Source organism: Mya arenaria, chromosome 10 (assembly GCF_026914265.1).
Source record: "Mya arenaria isolate MELC-2E11 chromosome 10, ASM2691426v1".
In the NCBI taxonomy this organism is placed as follows: Eukaryota; Metazoa; Mollusca; class Bivalvia; order Myida; family Myidae; genus Mya; species Mya arenaria.
The window spans coordinates 47,798,183-47,817,907 of record NC_069131.1 but is presented as its reverse complement, the minus strand read 5'-3'; the positions used below and the strand labels follow the sequence as shown (position 1 = coordinate 47,817,907).

Below are 19,725 nucleotides of genomic sequence, written 5' to 3'. Positions count from 1 at the left end.
TGTTTTGACTTTCACTGATGTGGTCCAGTGTTTTGACTTTGACTGATGTGGCCCGGTGTTTTGACTTTGACTGATGTGGACCAGTGTTTTGACTTTGACTGATGTGGTCCAGTGTTTTGACTTTGACTGATGTGGACCAGTGTTTTGACTTTGACTGATGTGGTCCAGTGTTTTGACTTTGACTGATGTGGACCAGTGTTTTGACTTTGACTGATGTGGCCCGGTGTTTTTACTTTGACTGATGTGGCCCGGTGTTTTGACTTTCACTGATGTGGCCCGGTGTCTTGACTTTGACTGATGTGGCCCGGTGTTTTGACTTTGACTGATGTGGCCCGGTGTTTTGACTTTGACTGATGTGGTCCAGTGTTTTGACTTTGACTGATGTGGCTCGGTGTTTTGACTTTCACTGATGTGGCCCGGTGTTTTGACTTTGACTGATGTGGCCCGGTGGTTTGACTTTCACTGATGTGGCCCGGTGTTTTGACTTTAACTGATGTGGCCCGGTGTCTTGACTTTGACTGATGTGGCCCGGTGTTTTGACTTTGACTGATGTGGTCCAGTGTTTTGACTTTGACTGATGTGGTCCAGTGTTTTGACTTTGACTGATGTGGCCCGGTGTTTTGACTTTGACTGATGTGGCCCGGTGTCTTGACTTTGACTGATGTGGACCAGTGTTTTGACTTTGACTGATGTGGCCCGGTGTTTTGACTTTGACTGATGTGCCCCGGTGTTTTGACTTTGACTGATGTGCACCTGTGTTTTGACTTTGACTGATGTGGCCAAGAGTTTTGACTTTGACTGATGTGGCCCGGTGTCTTGACTTTGACTGATGTGGCCCGGTGTTTTGACTTTGACTGATGTGGCCCGGTGTCTTGACTTTGACTGATGTGGACCAGTGTTTTGACTTTCACTGATGTGGCCCGGTGTTTTGACTTTAACTGATGTGGACCAGTGTCTTGACTTTGACTGATGTGGCCCTGTGTTTTGACTTTGACTTATGTGCTCCAGTGTTTTGACTTTGACTGATGTGGTCCAGTGTTTTGACTTTGACTGATGTGGTCCAGTGTTTTGACTTTGACTGATGTGGCCCTGTGTTCTGACTTTGACTTATGTGCTCCAGTGTTTTGACTTTGACTGATGTGGTCCAGTGTTTTGACTTTGACTGATGTGGCCCGGTGTTTTGATTTTGATGTGGCCCGGTGTTTTGACTTTGACTGATGTGGTCCAGTGTTTTGACTTTGACTGATGTGGTCCAGTGTTTTGACTTTGACTGATGTGGTCCAGTGTTTTGACTTTGACTGATGTGGTCCAGTGTTTTGACTTTGACTGATGTGGCCCGGTGTTTTGACTTTGACTGATGTGGCCCTGTGTTTTGACTTTCACTGATGTGGCCCGGTGTTTTGACTTTGACTGATGTGCCCCGGTGTTTTGACTTTGACTGATGTGGCCCGGTGTTTTGACTTTGACTTTTGTGGCCCGGTGTTTTGCCTTTGACTGATATGCCACGGGGTTTTTACTTTGAGTGATGTGCCCCGGTGTTTTGACTTTGAGTGATATGCCCCGGTGTTTTGCCTTTGACTGATATGCCCCGGTGTTTTGACTTTGACTGCTGTGCCCCGGTGTTTTGACTTTGACTGATATGCCCCGGTGTTTTGCCTTTGACTGATATGTCCCGGTGTTTTGACTTTGACTGCTGTGCCCCGGTGTTTTGACTTTGACTGATATGCCCCGGTGTTTTGACTTTGACTGATGTGGCCCGGTGTTTTGACTTTGACTGATGTGCCCCGGTGTTTTGACTTTGACTGATGTGACCCGGTGTTTTGACTTTGACTGATGTGACCCGGTGTTTTGCCTTTGACTGATATGTCCCGGTGTTTTGACTTTGAGTGATATGCCCCGGTGTTTTGCCTTTGACTGATATGTCCCGGTGTTTTGACTTTGACTGATGTGCCCCGGTGTTTTGACTTTGACTGATGTGGTCCGGTGTTTTGACTTTGACTGATGTGACCCGGTGTTTTGACTTTGACTGATGTGTACTGGTGTTTTGACTTTGACTGATGTGTACTGGTGTTTTGACTTTGACTGATGTGTACTGGTGTTTTGACTTTGACTGATGTGTACTGGTGTTTTGACTTTGACTGATGTGTACTGGTGTTTTGACTTTGACTGATGTGGCCCGGTGTTTTGACTTTGACTGATGTGTACTGGAGTTTTGACTTTGACTGATGTGTACTGGTGTTTTGACTTTGACTGATGTGGCCCGGTGTTTTGACTTTGACTGATGTGTACTGGAGTTTTGACTTTGACTGATGTGTACTGGAGTTTTGACTTTGACTGATGTGTACTGGAGTTTTGACTTTGACTGATGTGGCCCGGTGTTTTGACTTTGACTGATGTGTACTGGTGTTTTGACTTTGACTGATGTGTACTGGTGTTTTGACTTTGACTGATGTGCCCCGGTGTTTTGACTTTGACTGATGTGTACTGGTGTTTTGACTTTGACTGATGTGTACTGGTGTTTTGACTTTGACTGATGTGCCCCGGTGTTTTGACTTTGACTGATGTGTACTGGTGTTTTGACTTTGACTGATGTGGCCCGGTGTTTTGACTTTGACTGATGTGTACTGGTGTTTTGACTTTGACTGATTTGTCATTAGATTTTGTTCTAAATGAAAGAAGCCATTACCTCCAACTGCTTCGAAGCCAAGTTTTGAAAAAGAAAGAACTCTGCAACAAACATGTAATGTATTAACATGCAAGTTTCTTTGCTTTTCTGTTATTTAACTAACCAATCTGTGATTTTGTTGATATTTCAATACCCATGTGATAGAAGCAAAGCAATAAGCCAAATCAGTACAAAGGCTTTTTAAAACATAAGTAAAGTTGCTAAACGTTGCAAATGACTTTTCTTTAGCAAACCTTTCACTAGAACAATAATAAACACTAGTTAAATGTCTTGTAAGTCAGTCAACAACAAAGTTCGGGAACAATACAAATGGACTATAGGGCAAGGTTCCGGGTTTAAGTGTACTAGGTGCTTTGGCGACCGAGGGAATATGTTTTGACTGTTGACCGACAAGGCCTATAGAAAGTGTAATATTACATAGCATAAATTTAATGGTAAAACTTAAATAAGTTACACCACAGAAACTAGAATTCTGCAAATCATTTGTGCCCCTTGTCGGTAGGGCTAAAAAATACGCTTAAAAAACCACCATGACATTTGACCATCTAACACCAGAATCAATTGAGGTCATATACTGACCATGACCAATTTACATACCAAATTGTAGTTTCTAACTCAAATTGTTCAAATTATATTCATCGGAAACTCAAGTGTGACGACGATGAGGCTGAAGTTTTTTTGAAATATGGCAAATATACGAGTGACCAGTAGCCAGTGTCGTAATAACTTTTGTACAGGCCTTTCAAAACATCGTCTATTTTCTTTGAATATCAGAAAAGCTATAAGGTATTTCCGAAATACTCATGTTTATTATGAATATCATAGAGATGTATACTACAGGACAATTACGGCATGGACAAACTGTAACCATTTATGAGCTCGTCTGTTGTTGATTTTTTCAAGCGAAAGAATGTTGACATTGAGCGTTGATGTTTACTTCGATCTTGTCCCTGTTTTAGTTTGAAAGGAATTATTTTAATCAATAAAATTTTCAAGTAAAGTAAGTTAATTACTGATAATAAAAGTACTTAAATGTTTTGTCACTTTCAATTGTCTTGAACGTCAAGGATTACTGGGACTAATACACAAAGTTTAAAACATACTATAACTACCATTAGATGTTGTGAAACCAGCTCTTCAACGACTAGTTTATCAGGCTGAAAAACAAATTCAAAATACGTTTAAGATTACGTAGTGCTTGGTTCGAACAATATTTCGTAAGTGCTTGGTTCTAAAAATGATTGTAACATTATTTCGGATACATACGTACGTTGCTGTGGAAACAAAACTTAGGGCATACCGATAGGTGTTCATGCAATGTTTTTAAATAGCTCTGTAAACGAAATTGCGTATATTAAGGACAACATCTAAAAAATAAATGACAGTTCATGCTTGGTTCTAAGATTTCCGAAGCACATTTCGCCTCGATTGAAAATTTGTGACACGCATTCCAAACAAACTACAGAACTGTCTAACAAAATAAAGGTACCAAATAACGGGGAAAATTTAGCGCTGGAACATGGTCGATGTTACAAAATTTAATTTTTTAATTATTGAGAGAAACTAAACAAAAATACATACCGTCTCACTGGGCGCTGCCATTTTTTAATGCTTGGTATCAAAACAATATACCACGTGATTACCGCCTCTGACTCTGTGTCTGTCATAGCAGTCCATGCCTTTATTATACGCCCATACATCGAATATTTCAGCCGCCTGAGTCTTTCCAGTACGGTCTCTACACAAACTGTTTGGTCAAACCGACCATATTCATTTCCCTGAACAGTAAGCGCAGCATCAGATAAAACCGTAACGTGCATCTACCATCGCCGATGCCAACCTGAGACAAAGTGATCAAGTACATTTAAAAGTATTTATATTTAATTATTCCGATTATATTCAAGTCACAAGAGAAAACTTTCTTGAATTTTGGCAATGAAAAATAACTCGCTTATTATTTCAATTCATGTACATAATATTTGGGTTGTTTTTAAAATAAATTATTTCCATGTTTCAGATGTGATGACAGATGGAAATAATCCTAATAGGTTGTTTAGATGTCAGCTTTAATAGCCACGAGCAGTATGCACCTTGATGTGGCCGCATGGCCATAAAACACGGGCAGAATAGCTTGGATATTACCTAGTTTTTAAAGGTAAGGTGTTACCCTCATTTGATTCGAAATAGATTAGAATCGGACATACCACAAAAACTCCTGTACATAAATAATTCAGTCTCATTTTGATAACGCAAAGCTAATATTCACTAAAGCAAATTGAACATCCATACTTTTAATACACGATATCTAAGATTGTTTTTCTAAAATAACAGAAAGTTTGTGGATATGTAAGTTTATTTATACTCGCGCTACAGAAAGGCAAATTCGGTGTGAACTCCTTATTTAATTAAGGTTTTGGGAGCAAAGTACACATAATATATCCCGGGTTCGAAGTACCCTGATCCATCGTATAGCATAGTCTAAAATAATAGACGTGTTATACGGGATTCTTCCAATCCCTAACGTCTAAACGGGAATGTGCAAAAAACGGGGGTGTTTTGAAAATGTTGAAATTGTTTTAAGTGAAGTATTTTATGGTTGAAATTGATCATAAAGAGTTATATTCATATTTTACCATGTAAGTGAGATGTAATTTTGCACTAAACAAGCATTTAATGCATTAAAACAAGTTGTTTACCTTTCCAATAAAACGAAAGTTGACTGACACAGAAAACAATTATGCGAAGGGGAACAACTCGATACAATCGTAATAACTCGGCCACTCCGACAAAGCTTCGAGATAGACCTCGTTATACAATCGTAACAACTCGGCCATGGCCGAAATGTTCCGAGGGATTTAAAACTGTGCCCTGAAGCCTTGCAGGTGCCCTTCATGTATATATCGTTATGTTTTGACAGAATGAAATGAAAAAAAGCCGTCAAACTCATAATTATAAGTTGGATATTTATTTTTTGTGTACGGAACTAATATAAAATAACATTATCTGGTAATATTTCTTGTTTTTATGATATTTTATAGACTCTATATGCTTTAACCCGGAATCCTGATCGGAACAACTACCCACTTTTGATACTAAACAATTTGTACGTGAAGGATTTGCCATATCAAAAATCTAAAAAAAAATCCGCCAACGTACAATTATTTGGACTATCGTATAGCACTGTATCACGAAACCCCAATTTTATTATTTTTCCATCCGGAAAATGATTGCAACTGTCCCTATTGTATGGTAAAATAATAGCAAACTAATTATTGATAAACCCCGGCATGCGTCGCTCCATACTGCATTTATACTTATTAATGTAAAATATATGTAATTCATACTTACCTTTGTCTATTCATGGAAAGATATTTTGAAGTTTTCAAACCTTGGCATTTTAGGCCAGTGCTTAGTGCCATCCTGATATTACAGACGGGCTAGCCCTGTGTCCATCATGCCAAGATCATTAATAGTCACTAAGTGTTGTTAGTAATATTATCCTGGATAAAGTCCATTTTTTTCAAGCATTGTTCATGCAAAATATTTAATAAGTACCAAGTTATTCAGTAAATTATTGATGTACAGGTTTAACATTATTTGCATAACATGTACTGATCTCAAACCTGTTGTTTTATGGCACTAACACAGCAAAACGTAATAACTCTTGTCGGGAATTTCACAAAGTTCACATATTTTCTTTGTAATTCAGCGTGTACACCGCCATTTTACCTTTGAATCTTGGGTAATCCTGAGATAGTTTTTGACCTTTCAAGATTTCAAAACTTGACAAGTTATTCTTACTTGAGCGTTTGAATCATGTCGTTCCACAAGGTGATAATGTCTCTTAGTTAATAATCCATTATTCACATGAAATGCACTGATAATTTATTGTTGTAATCCAGTGTGATGTTTTAAATCCTTTTTCGGAAACTTCACGGTCATTTGACAGTTCGTCCGCCATCTTGAATATTTTACAATGGCTGTCAGCCAATCGGGTCATTTGACCCGATTCTGGGTCATTTTCGGTCGGGTCAATTTGGGTCAGGTCATTTGACCGAGATTTTCGGGTCATTTAACCATAGGAGTATATAAGGCCGTGAATTTTCAGTCTCAGGACGGTCGACGTTATATTCTATACACGCTCACGGTCTGACCACTGGAATCTATACACCCCCATTGAAATGTCGTAAAATATATGAAAATTTCTTTATCCACATTATTTGAGATTTCAGATAATAATTAAGACAAAAGATGACAATTTTAAATAAAATAAATACTTTGCAAGGAAATAAACAATTTTATCCTGTCACCTGCATACAAATCGGTCCAATAACAAGGTGCCGTGTAAACTTTAGTTTATTAGGATAGTAGACCACGTGATGTTTATCTACAGTCAGGTGGTCATGTGACCGCGAAAACGAACTTCTTTTATATATTCTGCAATGTCAGAAGTAAAGCAGAACTGCCGTTTCAGTATCTTATCAATGGACCACTAACAGCCGACCTCAGCAATCACTCGCCCATAAAGTCCCATCATTATGCAAAATAATGACACTGGCAAAACAATCGACCTGAAATCTTCATGAGATGTGAAAATCTTACCCCACCCGCAAATGCTGGAAACTGTGAAACAGCATTCAACGATACTCGTCGATAGTTTATTTCATTTCTGTGGTGAATGACAAAATCTCACTTACAACAGAAATGAATGATCTCTTTGCCGGTGCAGTTATGATCATTCAACACTATCAACATCATTTAAATCCATTTAATATGTTTCGATTGTTTGTAAACACTCGTGATCTTGAATTTTGACCTGTGTACTGTACTCTGACTTGCGGAATAATTGTTACATCATCAGATAATGTTCAGAGACTGATCCATGCTTATGCACGTTTAAAAGTATTTTTATGTTTTGAATTGATATTGACGTATTAAAATGCAATGACTTTGAATATAAACGTACTAAAAAAGTTAAACAGTTTTACGAACTATTTTGGGGGCGATTTAAACATGGATACCGAGTGTGATGACGTCAACAGGGAAAAACAGTTGTCCCCCTTACTTTTAAAGATTCTTATTAATTTTAAGGTTTTATAGTGTTTAATTAAACAAAGTAACAGGATAAATAGAATACTAGGTTAGTGCCGTGGATGGAGGAAGTTTATCTGGCAAGGCGGAGGAATTTATCGGGTGAGCCGAAGGCGAACCCGATAAAATCCGCAGCCGAGCCAGATAAACTTTCTCCATAAGATAAACTATACAGCCTCAGCTTAAGACAAACATTAGAATCTATACAGCCTCAACTGAACAGCCTCAACTGAAGACGAACATTAGAATCTATACAGCCTCAGCTTAAGTCAAACATTGGAATCTATACAGCCTAAACTTTAGATAAACATTAGAATCTATACAGCTTCAAGTAGGGACAAACATTGAACGTTATACAGCCTCAACTGAAGACAAACATTAGAATCTATACAGCCTCAACTGAACAGCCTCAACTGAAAACAAACATTAGAATCTATACAGCCTCGTGTATGTGTATGTGTAATTCTTTAGACCTTGCGATCAAGGATAACCCGTGAAAGTGCAAGCACTTATTTCCAACGGGGTCCTTTGTTTTTGCTGAAGGGACAGCACGCTGAAGAGACAGTGGTGGGATACAAGGAAGTCCGGGTGCGAGACCCTAGCTCTTTTTCGAAGAGACCCCTTGGTTCTTTTACGTGCTCGGTGTAAAGCACCGATACACGGGGTACAACTTTCCTGGGTTAAACCAGTACTGAGTACACCACTTTTCCAAGCACTACCCTTTAAATGCCAAGCGCCAGGCAAGGGAGCTACTTGTACCAACTTTTAACGTCTTTTGGTATGACGCGGCCAGGGATCGAACCCACGACCTCCCGCTCCGTAGGCGGACGCTTATCCACTAGGCCACGGAGACGGCCTCAACTGAAGACAAACATTAGAATCTATACAGCCTCAGCTTAAGACAAACATTGGAATCTATACAGTCTCAACTTAAGATAAACATTAGATTCTATACAGCCTTAACTGAAAGCAAACATTAGAATCTATACAGCCTCAACTTAAGATAAACAGTGGAATCTATACAGCCTTAACTGAAAGCAAACATTAGAATCTATACAGCCTCAACTGAAGGCAAACATTAGAATCTATACAGCCTCAACTGAAAACAAACATTAGAATCTATACAGCCTCAGCTTAAGACAAACATTAGAATCTATACAGCCTCAACTGAAGACAAACATTAGAATATATACAGCCTCAACTGAAGGCAAACATTAGAATCTATACAGCCTCAACTTAAGATGAACATTGGAATCTATACAGCCTTAACTGAAAGCAAACATTATAATATATACAGCCTCAACTGAAGACAAACATTAGAATCTATACAGCCTCAACTTAAGACAAACATTGGAATCTATACAGCCTCAACTGAAGACATACATTGGAATCTATATAGCCTCAATTGAAGACAAACATTAGAATATATACAGCCTCAGCTTAAGACAAACATTGGAATCTATACAGCCTAAACTCAAGGCAATCATTGGAATCTATACATATTCAAGTTAGGACAAACATTGGTGTCTATACAGTCTCAGTATTGCCTTGTCCATATACAGCTTTTAAAAAGTATTTAGCAACAGCTTTGGTTCTTAATCTGTTTTATTGATCATATACAATGTATTATATAACATGAGGTACACTGAATGTAGCAATCACATGCAGGGAAACCCTTAGATATTTTGTAAGAAAAATGTTGAGTTCTCTGTAGCCACTCTATATGTATATGCATAAAGAACACATTTTACAACAAAGAATATATCTGTTTTTTTCTTGAAGGCTAGGAATGGACATGTTCATGTACCCTATGACACCAACACAATATAATCAAAATAACAACACATTTAAATTTGTTAAAATGTTTGATAATATACGAATGGGTACTAAATGAAGAGTAGAATAAATACAGTTTAAAATGGTTAAACTAAAATGACACATTTGGTCTTGTTTTGTACAGAAAAATGAAGAGAATGAAGGTACACATAGTGTCAACATAAATACATACTATCCCCAAATAAGAAAATGTTATGATAAAGGTTGATTACTCACCACTTAACCTCATAAAAATACACGTAGTTACAAGACAAATTTCAAGTTTGTGGATGAAACAAATGGAACACAACCAAGTTAACTGAAGACTCTGACTATGTCTGGATTTATCTTATCTTGCATCGTCAAAGAATATTTTTTCCATATCCATGTTTAATGGAATATCATTACTATTAACATAGATATTCATTATTGTAGTGCATACTTGTTATGTAAGTTAAAATAAATCATGTTCAAATAACAAAGGAAACCCATCCAGATTGTCAACTGTAGTGTGAACTTCATTATTTCTTTACTTCCTATGTTAAGAGAACCTTTCTTTCTGTTCTTTGCCTGAAAAATAAATAATAAAGATATAGATTAAAAGCATCCCCATTTATCAAAGATCAGCAATTTTTTTGGCAATCTTGGGCATTTATCAGATTATATGCAATACAGGAATAAATGCTGTTAGCAGGAAATTACAAGAATTTCAAATGTATAAACAACATTTTTGCATAAAGTTTAGTTGTAGAGGATCTTTTAGGATTATGATATAGTAATACTGGCAAATTGAAATTGGAATACATGATACTTATTTCATGGCAAGATTTAATCAAATTGAAATTGGAATACATACTTATTTCATGGCAAGATTTAAAGTTTAACACAGTATTCACATATTTAGAAGAAAACAAATACAACATACATATATCGTTCTTCAATGCTGCAAGCAAATCCTTATTTGCCACCTCTCGAACACCATTTTGCCATGAGTACATACTGCAATTAAATCATAATATAAAAGAAAATTCTATGAAAAATCTTTCTTTTGTTGATCACCTTCAAAAAATCAAAGTCTTAAAACCTATTGTGCAAATTTTAAGAAGTTTTTTTTACAACAAAAGTATGCTATATGGATGGCCTGTACGATATTATTAGGCAAAATATATTAATACATACTTTGTGGTTTGCTTTACTGTCATGATATTATTTCAAAGTCTGAAGCAGTTAAATATTCCTAAAATCCAATAAAGAAAAAAGTCCAATTCTAGGATCACAATACACATGATATCATATTGGAAATCATGATTAAAAAAGGTGTTTTAAACATTTCTTGTTAACATTACCAGACAATAAGACTCTTTCCTGCCTTCCCTCATCATATTGCTCTCAACAATCTGCATAACCTGAAATTATATTTGAATAATGCAATACTTGATAACTTTGTCATTATCAACTATGACTGTAAGTCTTGGATAAAACCTTTCAGTTCCCAGTGTCTTTGATATTCTTGAAGATATATTACAAAAAGAAAAGGAAAATCTTTATTGTGACATCTGATCTGCTTTCATTGCCACAATTGATGAAAATAAAATTTGGACAAATGGGAGCAATTCTCTGAATTAGAATCTGACATTGCATTAAGAATGTTATGCATCAGTCATTTATAACCACAAACACTTGAAAAAGTACCATTATGAACCAAACATACATAAAATAACATTCAAATATTCGTCTTTCATATTGCAAACGTCAAAGTAAAATCATATATATCTTTTACTGTTAGCATACTTGATCCCAATCCTTTCGTACCACAGCGACACGTCATGGTGACGGAGCACTTACAAAGTTGACTTGAGGCTGTTTATCCATGCCGACATATTGAAAGTCCAAGTTATAATCCTTAAAAGAGTTATTATACTAAAACGGGAGCTTTAAGGGCTATCCGGAAATAAAACTAGTTGAAATGGTCGCAGTCAACAGTTTCATGGTTTACTTTACGGAAAAAATTAAGGGTGTATAGATTCCAATGGTCAGACTGTGGGCGTGTATAGAATATAACGTCGACCTCTCAGGACAGTCGAATTTGGATCATTGAACAAGCTGCCTGCATATTATTCTTAAAAGGTTAAAATCAACCTGAATATTTAAATAGACAATAAATAAGTAAATAAACTACTTACAAGTAATAAATTAACAGGCATCGATTTTATATTGAGTTTGTAAACAACTTTATATATACTGATAATACTATTTTACTGTCTTACTTCGACGTGCTGTGCCAACGTTCATATAAGCCAACGCGTTTTGCTGTGTACGGTGCCGCTGATTACTACCGTATATTATATCTGATGTTTGATGTCTTGATGCATATATTTATTTGCTCCAAAAATAAAACGTAAAACGTTCATTGCGTCGTCATTTTGGCTAGGTCGTAACATTTATTGCTTCAAATACTTGGTCACTCTAAAAGGGACAGTTGATAGCGTTGACGGACCACGGGGCTAGTCGTAACATTTATTGCTTCAAATACTTGGTCACCCTAAAAGGGACATTTGATAGCGTCGACGGACCACGGGGCTAGGTCGTAACATTATCTTCGCTCAATTCTTGAAACGGTCACGTATACATTAGCTGAAATGAATAACAAACGGGTCATTTAAGAGGAAACGAAAACCAGCTCCCGGTGGGCTGGGCTTCCTGGGTGGAAATTGTGTGAGCTAAGTATGAACATATAAGTCCTAATAGTGTACTGTTCTTGGATCTACCACGTTCATAAATAAACTTCCATGAAAATCTAATCAACTGGTGGAAACATATGGAGTTGTTATTGTATGAACATTATGTAAATTTTTGATGAGATATGTGAAAAGGAAACATGTTGAATGTAATCGTCGGGAAAAAATAACACAGAGATATAATTACCGATTATCCTTGACCTTACATATAGAGTTCTAATCGTATGTAAGTTATGTAAATGCACGATTCTAGTGGCAGCTGTTTGGGTTTATGCGTCATACCATTTTGCTTATGCAATAATTGTCAGCCTGTTGTTACAGTGAGTGTTGTTGTACACTGTGTCTGGGCAATGTGATACATGAACACAGATGAATCTTATGTGAGTAATAGCATAACATATATACAAAGAAATTATATTAAAATCCGATATTTGAAATTACTTTCTAACCGATTACAATCCAACCCAGTTATTACAAAAGCCAATCCTGGCTTTCTTATGTAAATGATATGAATCTTTTAAACCGAATACTTTTATGAGTTGTTTGATTTCGTAAGAGGCTAAAAGCGGTTTTAGGTGTAACCGTAGACACCTCTGTATGTGTTTCCGCTCATTACAAGAACGATGATTAATATTCCGGTCGAGTCACCAGTCCTGTTACCTATTAAAACACAAAATACAAGACTGTACGTTTTTAGACTGTGTACAATGCTGACACCGCTCTGCACAGCTCAGTAAGAAGATGTGAACAAATATACTGACTGTAAAAGCAGACAACAGATTATGTACACTAGATTAACATACAGAAGTAACAATAATTACTATTCATGCATGAATGAGTCAAACAATCATAAACATTACTTCGCTGGTTATTAACAGATTTTCTCAGTAACATGTTTTTCCAGTTTCAAATGTGTCCATTATTGCTTTAACGTAGAAAATTGATATATGAAGCATTAGATTGATCAGGGAAAATATTATGTAAGTTGACCCTGGTCATTTCACATTTCATATGAACATCGCCAACTTTTTTTCTACAGTTTCCCTACGCCATCGGATAAGTAAGGTGCTGCATTCCCAACCTCAATCCAAGACATTTTAGAATATGATTTTTATGCCCCCGAAGGTGGGCATATTAAAATCGCACCGTCCGTCCGTCCGTCCGCCCGGCTCTGTAACATTCCCTTGTATGGACAGATTTTAAAATAACTTGCCACATGTGTTCCACATACCAAGACGACGTGTGGCGTGCAAGACTCGTGTCCCTACCTCAAAGGTCAAGGTCACACTTAGTGTTTATTCACAATGGAGTGCTGCATATGAGGACATAGAGTATAGGTTGTCGTGTCCGGGCTGTAACTTTCTCTTGTATGGACAGATTTTAAAATAACTTGCCACATGTGTTCCACATACCAAGACGACGTGTCGCGTGCAAGACCCGTGTCCCTACCTCAAAGGTCAAGGTCACACTTAGTGTTTATTCACAATGGAGTGCTGCATATAAGGACATAGAGTATAGGTTGTCGTGTCCGGGCTGTTACTTTCTCTTGTATGGACAGATTTCAAAATAACTTGCCACATGTGTTCCACATACCAAGACGATGTGTCGCGTGCAAGACCCGTGTCCCTACCTCAAAGGTCAAGGTCACACTTAGTGTTTATTTACAATGGAGTGCTGCATAAAAGGACATAGAGTATAGGTTGTCGTGTCCGGGCTGTAACTTTCCCTTGTATGGACAGATTTTAAAATAACTTGCCACATGTGTTCCATATACCAAGATGACGTGTCGCGTGCAAAACCCGTGTCCATATCTCAAAGGTCAAGGTCACACTTAGTGTTTATTCACAATGGAGTGCTGCATATAAGGACATAGAGTATAGGTTGTCGTGTCCGGGCTGTAACTTTCTCTTGTATGGACAGATTTTAAAATAACTTGCCACATGTGTTCCACATACCAAGACGACGTGTCGCGTGCAAGACCCGTGTCCCTACCTCAAAGGTCGAGGTCACACATAGTGTTTATTCACAATGGAGTGCTGTATATAAGGACATAGAGTATAGGTTGTCGTGTCCATGCTGTAACTTTCCCTTGTATGGACAGATTTTAAAATAACTTGCTACATGTGTTCCACATACCAAGACGACGTGTCGCGTGCAAGACCCGTGTCCCTACCTCAAAGGTCAAGGTCACACTTAGTGTTTATTCACAATGGAGTGCTGCATAGAAGGACATAGGGTTTAGGTTGTCGTGTCCGAGCTGTAACTTTCCCTTGTAAGAACAGATTTTAAAATAACTTGCTACATGTGTTCCATATACGAAGACGACGTGTCCAGTGCAAGACTCATGTCCCTACCTCTAAGGTGAAAGATACACTAAGTGTTTATTCACAAGGGAATTCTGAATATAAGGACATAACAGTGTAGGTTGTCAAGTATGGGTGGTATTTTTTTATGTTCAGAGGAAATTTAAAATAACTTGCCATATGTATTTGACACATAAAGGCAAGATCAACCTTTCATGTACTGACCTTGTTCGTAGGTCAATGTCACATTCGGGGGCATTTGTCACATACTGTGACAGCTCTTGTTTTTTTCCTATTATTATAAATGGAAAAGTCTTACGCACAGGGTGTAGCAAGAATGCCATATATGCATAAGCGGAAATAAATAGCACCCGGAATTGTAACTTGGGTGGAAAAAGCGTCCGTGAAAGGCTTTGGAAAAATGTCCCTGGTGGTCTGGGCTCGAACACACGAGTCCCTGGGTAAGTTGTTTGGAATAAGTTATTGAATTTGTTCACTAATATTGCGTATTGGTCATGGCCCTTCCTCCTGGACACACTATGATTAAAATAATACCATCTTGTGAAAAAATTATGTTGCTATCGTATGCAACTAAACTTCAAAATTGTTTTGCTGTAATCATAGAGTGATATATGTCTTACGCAAAGGGTTCGACAGAGAAGCTTGCTAGACACTGTGTAGGTTTGAAAGCGAAATCTGGAGCTTGGCAATTTGTGGGCTCGACTTGGATTCATCTACAAGGAATAAACTTTTAAAGCGTCATTCCATTCGAAAGGTTGTAAGGTAGTAGTTTTGTATAGGACTAAAATTGTCCCACTCAACAGGATGCACGTAGATCGAAGAGAAGTCAGGGGAAGCCGAGGAAAACCGAGATGGATCAACCTGAGAAAGAAGTTAAGCTTCGCTTAAAGAGAGAATGCCCGACCCAGGAGTTTGGAGTTTTGTGCTGTTCTTCCATGTTTCTTGTTTGTGATTTTTTGTTTGTTTTTATGTTTTATGTCTTTGGCGTTTGCCCAGTGCCATTAAACCGGGTTTATGTTTAAACCTTTTGCTACTGAGCTTGTTTCTGTAGTTTTTCTCATAAATATTGGTATAATTATTGTTATGTTTATTTTTAAAGGATTTTTAGTCTGCAATAAAAAATATCTTTATAATATTCGCAATAAACAAGTTTCACGATCAAAACTTACAACGTTATAGATGGAAATCAATTCACTATATAATGTAATACTTGAGATACATTATTCCTCATAATAACTATTTTAGTTGTCGTAAAACTACACAATATATTCCTATTAAATTACAACTGGCCCCAAAAATCTTAAAAAAGTGAAGTAATTAATATTTCTTATGCTATTTGAAAAAGAGTTTGAATCCCTAATCATTGAAGTACTTGGGGTTTACCTATTAGTTTATTATTATTTGTGTTATTATTAACTTTCCTCAAATTAATGCATACTTTAATAAGATTTTACTTTTACGTTTTTACTTTGTTCAGGATTGTTGGGATAAGAGTGAGGTTGTGCGCATAAACTGGTTTAAACCCCCTAGTAAATTTAAATTTTACTGACCATTCCAAGGCGGTACCTAACAATCCTAGATAAACACACCTAGTTTTTTTTATAAAGTATATATGCACTGTGTTGTTTGTGGAGTGTTTTGCTGTTGTTCCATGTTTCTTGTTTGTGACTTTGTGTTTCTGTGTTATATATTTTTGGCGTTTACACTGTGACATTCAACGGGATTTATGTTTCAAATATTGGCTACTAAGCTCGTTTCTGTAGTTTTTCATATAAATATTCTAACTCTTCCGGTATTATTACCTTCTAATGTATACATAAGTACTTCTCCCTTTTGTACTAATGAACCATTCATACCTCCTCTTTAAACGTGTAACTTAGGTTGTGTTTTCCTTTTCTTTTAGCCAAAATTATCAGTAACACCTGATTGTAATGTTGACACCTACAACCTTCATATCATAGTATTTCTTTTGCCATTGTTTTCGTTTCTCTACGTGTTCATTGACAACATTTCTTGTCTTGTTCATAGTTAATTCTGCTATATACTCTTCTTGAGTCTTTACTATTTCATCTTTTTTTACCAACATCAAACATGACCTATGAGTATTGCAGGTACGTACTTTGTGTACTTTGTAAAGTGGTCGCTTACAACTTATATGATTGAGTATCCTCCCTTAGATGGTTCCAATGTCAAAAAACAAAGCAATTAAGCTGAAAGAGGGAAGTTGTATTCACAATAACTAATTGTACATGTGTGTTCGTTGCAGACTTCCTCCCCAGATTACGGTCGCAGTTCTCTACAAAGTGTATTTACAGTTATACATGTACATCTCTTCTGTTTTAGAAAGACCGAACGGATCTTAAACTGTCTTCTCGTTTTTCATCCTGTTATCTACGCATAGCCTTAGCTTACGTTTCTTTATAACCAAGACTACCGGCGACGCCCATGGCGACTTTGAAGGCCGTGTGATTCCACAAGACAACAACAGTTCTAAAGGGGACCTGACTTCTACCATAGCATGTGGTATCCGCTAGTGGCGCTGCTTGAATGGTATAGCATAAATCAATTCAAGTTGGTGTTGAAAAAAAAATGCATCTGTCCTTGTCTGTATCGTTTGTGCTAAACGGCCAGTCGTTCAATGTCTGTTTCTGTTTAGTACGTGATGTTCATCTTACTTCAGCTATTCAACATTAGTTCTTCTCTTCTTATATATTTTAACCCTTCTTTCATATTTACAACCACATCATTGACTGTAACTTGGTGTGTCTCACATACAATTGCATTCAGTGAAATATGAATGGGATTACTTGTGTAATTCGAAATAGAAATGGTAACTGCATTGGCATCTGCATATGAATAGTGTATTACGTTGGGTGAAATTCCCCAACCATCTGGTAGGCTGGCCCTTAAAGAACCGCATACAATGGCTGCTGTAGGTTTGTGATCAATATTCTTGTCAATGTAACCTTTAATGTCCATGGTGCGATTTAGCTTCAGTGTCAACTTGGTTGGTATAACATATCTGATGATTTCTAATCTATTCTTATTCCCTGTTGATGTTTTTTTCTCTAATCACTACAATTTTAGAGTACCAGGGGTATGTTAGTTTAGCTCTGCAAAAATTTTCAAACAAGGCTCAAATGCATTTAAATTATTTGTATGCCCCGTCCGTGAGTATGCTAATGTGCAGGCAATCACATTATGATCATTGCTACCACACCTATGACAACATCCCTGTAACTCGATGTTTGCTCCGTCCGAGGATTTCTGATGTGCAGTCCTCCACATAATGATCATAGCCACCAACAACCCCAGTAATTGTTGATTCTTATTAGGCGCCATGGTCAATTTGTTCCTCGGCCTCTACCGCCAACTCTGTGGGTTGATATTGTTGTCGGCCGTCCCGCTGATGTTGTTGTTGCTTCTGTATTTTATTAATCGTAATGTTGAGCCGTATGTACATGTCAAAAGTGTCATTAAGTTTCTTACTCATATTTTCCTTGAGTTTTTTCTCTTGTTTTTACAGAGTGTTCTGTGCCACATGATACGTCTTCTTTACTTTCGTCTGATCGGTCGGGCTCTTTATTTTAGCTTCAAGTTTGCTCAGCTCAATCATGAACCTTTCATAATCTTTGATGGTTTCAAACTTGAATGAGCAATAGTTATTATCTAAAATCTCATATCCCTGCTGTACAGCTCCATGTTTTACTCCTTGAGCAAATAAATCCTCAAGCTTGAATAAATGTATATTTACGTGATCCAATTCTTGAAAGCAGGAATGCAATTCCTTATCAAAAACGCAATTGATTCAATATTCCCAAAAGTTCTATTCAACCTCTTTATAACTTTTACTACTTTCACCCCTGAACCCAATCTCCTAACAAAATTACTAGCAGTATCCCTACAACTCTTTGCATATTCCATCGAATACATCTTCAAATACTCTGGGCCACTCATTCTTGGATCTAATTACAATTCATAAAATACTTTAAAATGACTAATTGGAGAAGATATCACACAATATAAGACTAAATAAATATTTCTTCTAACAAGCAACAAAATAATTGGAAAACCCATTCAAACTTCATCATTGTCAGAGTCCCAAATCAATAATCAAATTAGCCGATTTCTGCCAAAGATATAAAGTGGCAATAATTTGTGAAAATAAACTTCAATGCATAAAAACTGGTTGCTAAATAATGTGAACTGAAGATGTTATAATATCAGAATTTTTTATAGAATTCATGGAATTATTGAAAAATTTACAGTTAAAAAAAATCAAGTCCAATGTCCGAAAAGTAAAATTCTCCTAACCCAAAATCATGGTCATGCCTTTGACCTAGCGCACAGTTTAATGTTTGGGTCATCCTATCAAAACTTTCGACCTTAACACACCATCACAATTTTCTAATCAAGTCAGAATTCGATCTCACTACGTCGCAGACATGCTGGTTTCAGTAAATCCTGTATCGAGTATTCATTTGTTAATGTTGATATACACCTGTCAAAACATGAAAATAAGTGTTTACATATCCAAAGAAACTGTTCACAACCGGAAATTTTACTGACTAATTGATATTTAATGAAATAATAGTGGAACACAACGAAATATGCGAACGAGGGGTTTTGTTAAACTAACGTTGTCTAACTAAAGAGTACATGTATATCTACATGGTGCTATAAGTACCTTGTAAACATGTATGTTTTAAACTGTAATTGAAAAGAGAGGACGAAGAAAAGATAATACCTATCATTTTCTCACTTATTTTGAATAAAGGTAAATAAATCTGAAAACACATGTTTGCATTTCCTTATTATTTAGCCGACCCGCCTTTAAAATGATGAGTTGTTGCAGATGTATTTACACCAACGCACATAAACCATACATGGAAAGGTCAAGGTCATAGTATCGTCGCCGTAATTTTAATTACTTTACCCAACCTCTTACTGATATCAACCCGTTTTGTGCTCCAGCATGAAGAAACCGTGTTTTAGTCACGTCAACGGTGTTAATATAAACAATACCCTTGAATGACGAGAAATGAGTCGATTAGATCGTCAAAATTGTAGT

The 19,725-nt window shown here is 36.9% G+C and overlaps 2 long non-coding RNA genes across 2 annotated transcripts; both read right to left on the bottom strand.

Annotated features, from left to right (window-relative positions):
• Positions 1 to 3,761: 3,761 nt before the first annotated feature.
• Positions 3,762 to 6,725, bottom strand: LOC128206155 (uncharacterized). Its single transcript, XR_008256404.1, has 3 exons — positions 6,035 to 6,725; positions 4,268 to 4,526; positions 3,762 to 3,843 (listed from the first exon to the last, which is right to left on the bottom strand). It is a non-coding gene; the product is annotated as an uncharacterized LOC128206155 (long non-coding RNA).
• Positions 6,726 to 9,338: 2,613 nt separating this feature from the next.
• Positions 9,339 to 11,577, bottom strand: LOC128206857 (uncharacterized). Its single transcript, XR_008256604.1, has 4 exons — positions 11,384 to 11,577; positions 10,939 to 10,998; positions 10,518 to 10,591; positions 9,339 to 10,162 (listed from the first exon to the last, which is right to left on the bottom strand). It is a non-coding gene; the product is annotated as an uncharacterized LOC128206857 (long non-coding RNA).
• Positions 11,578 to 19,725: the final 8,148 nt, after the last annotated feature.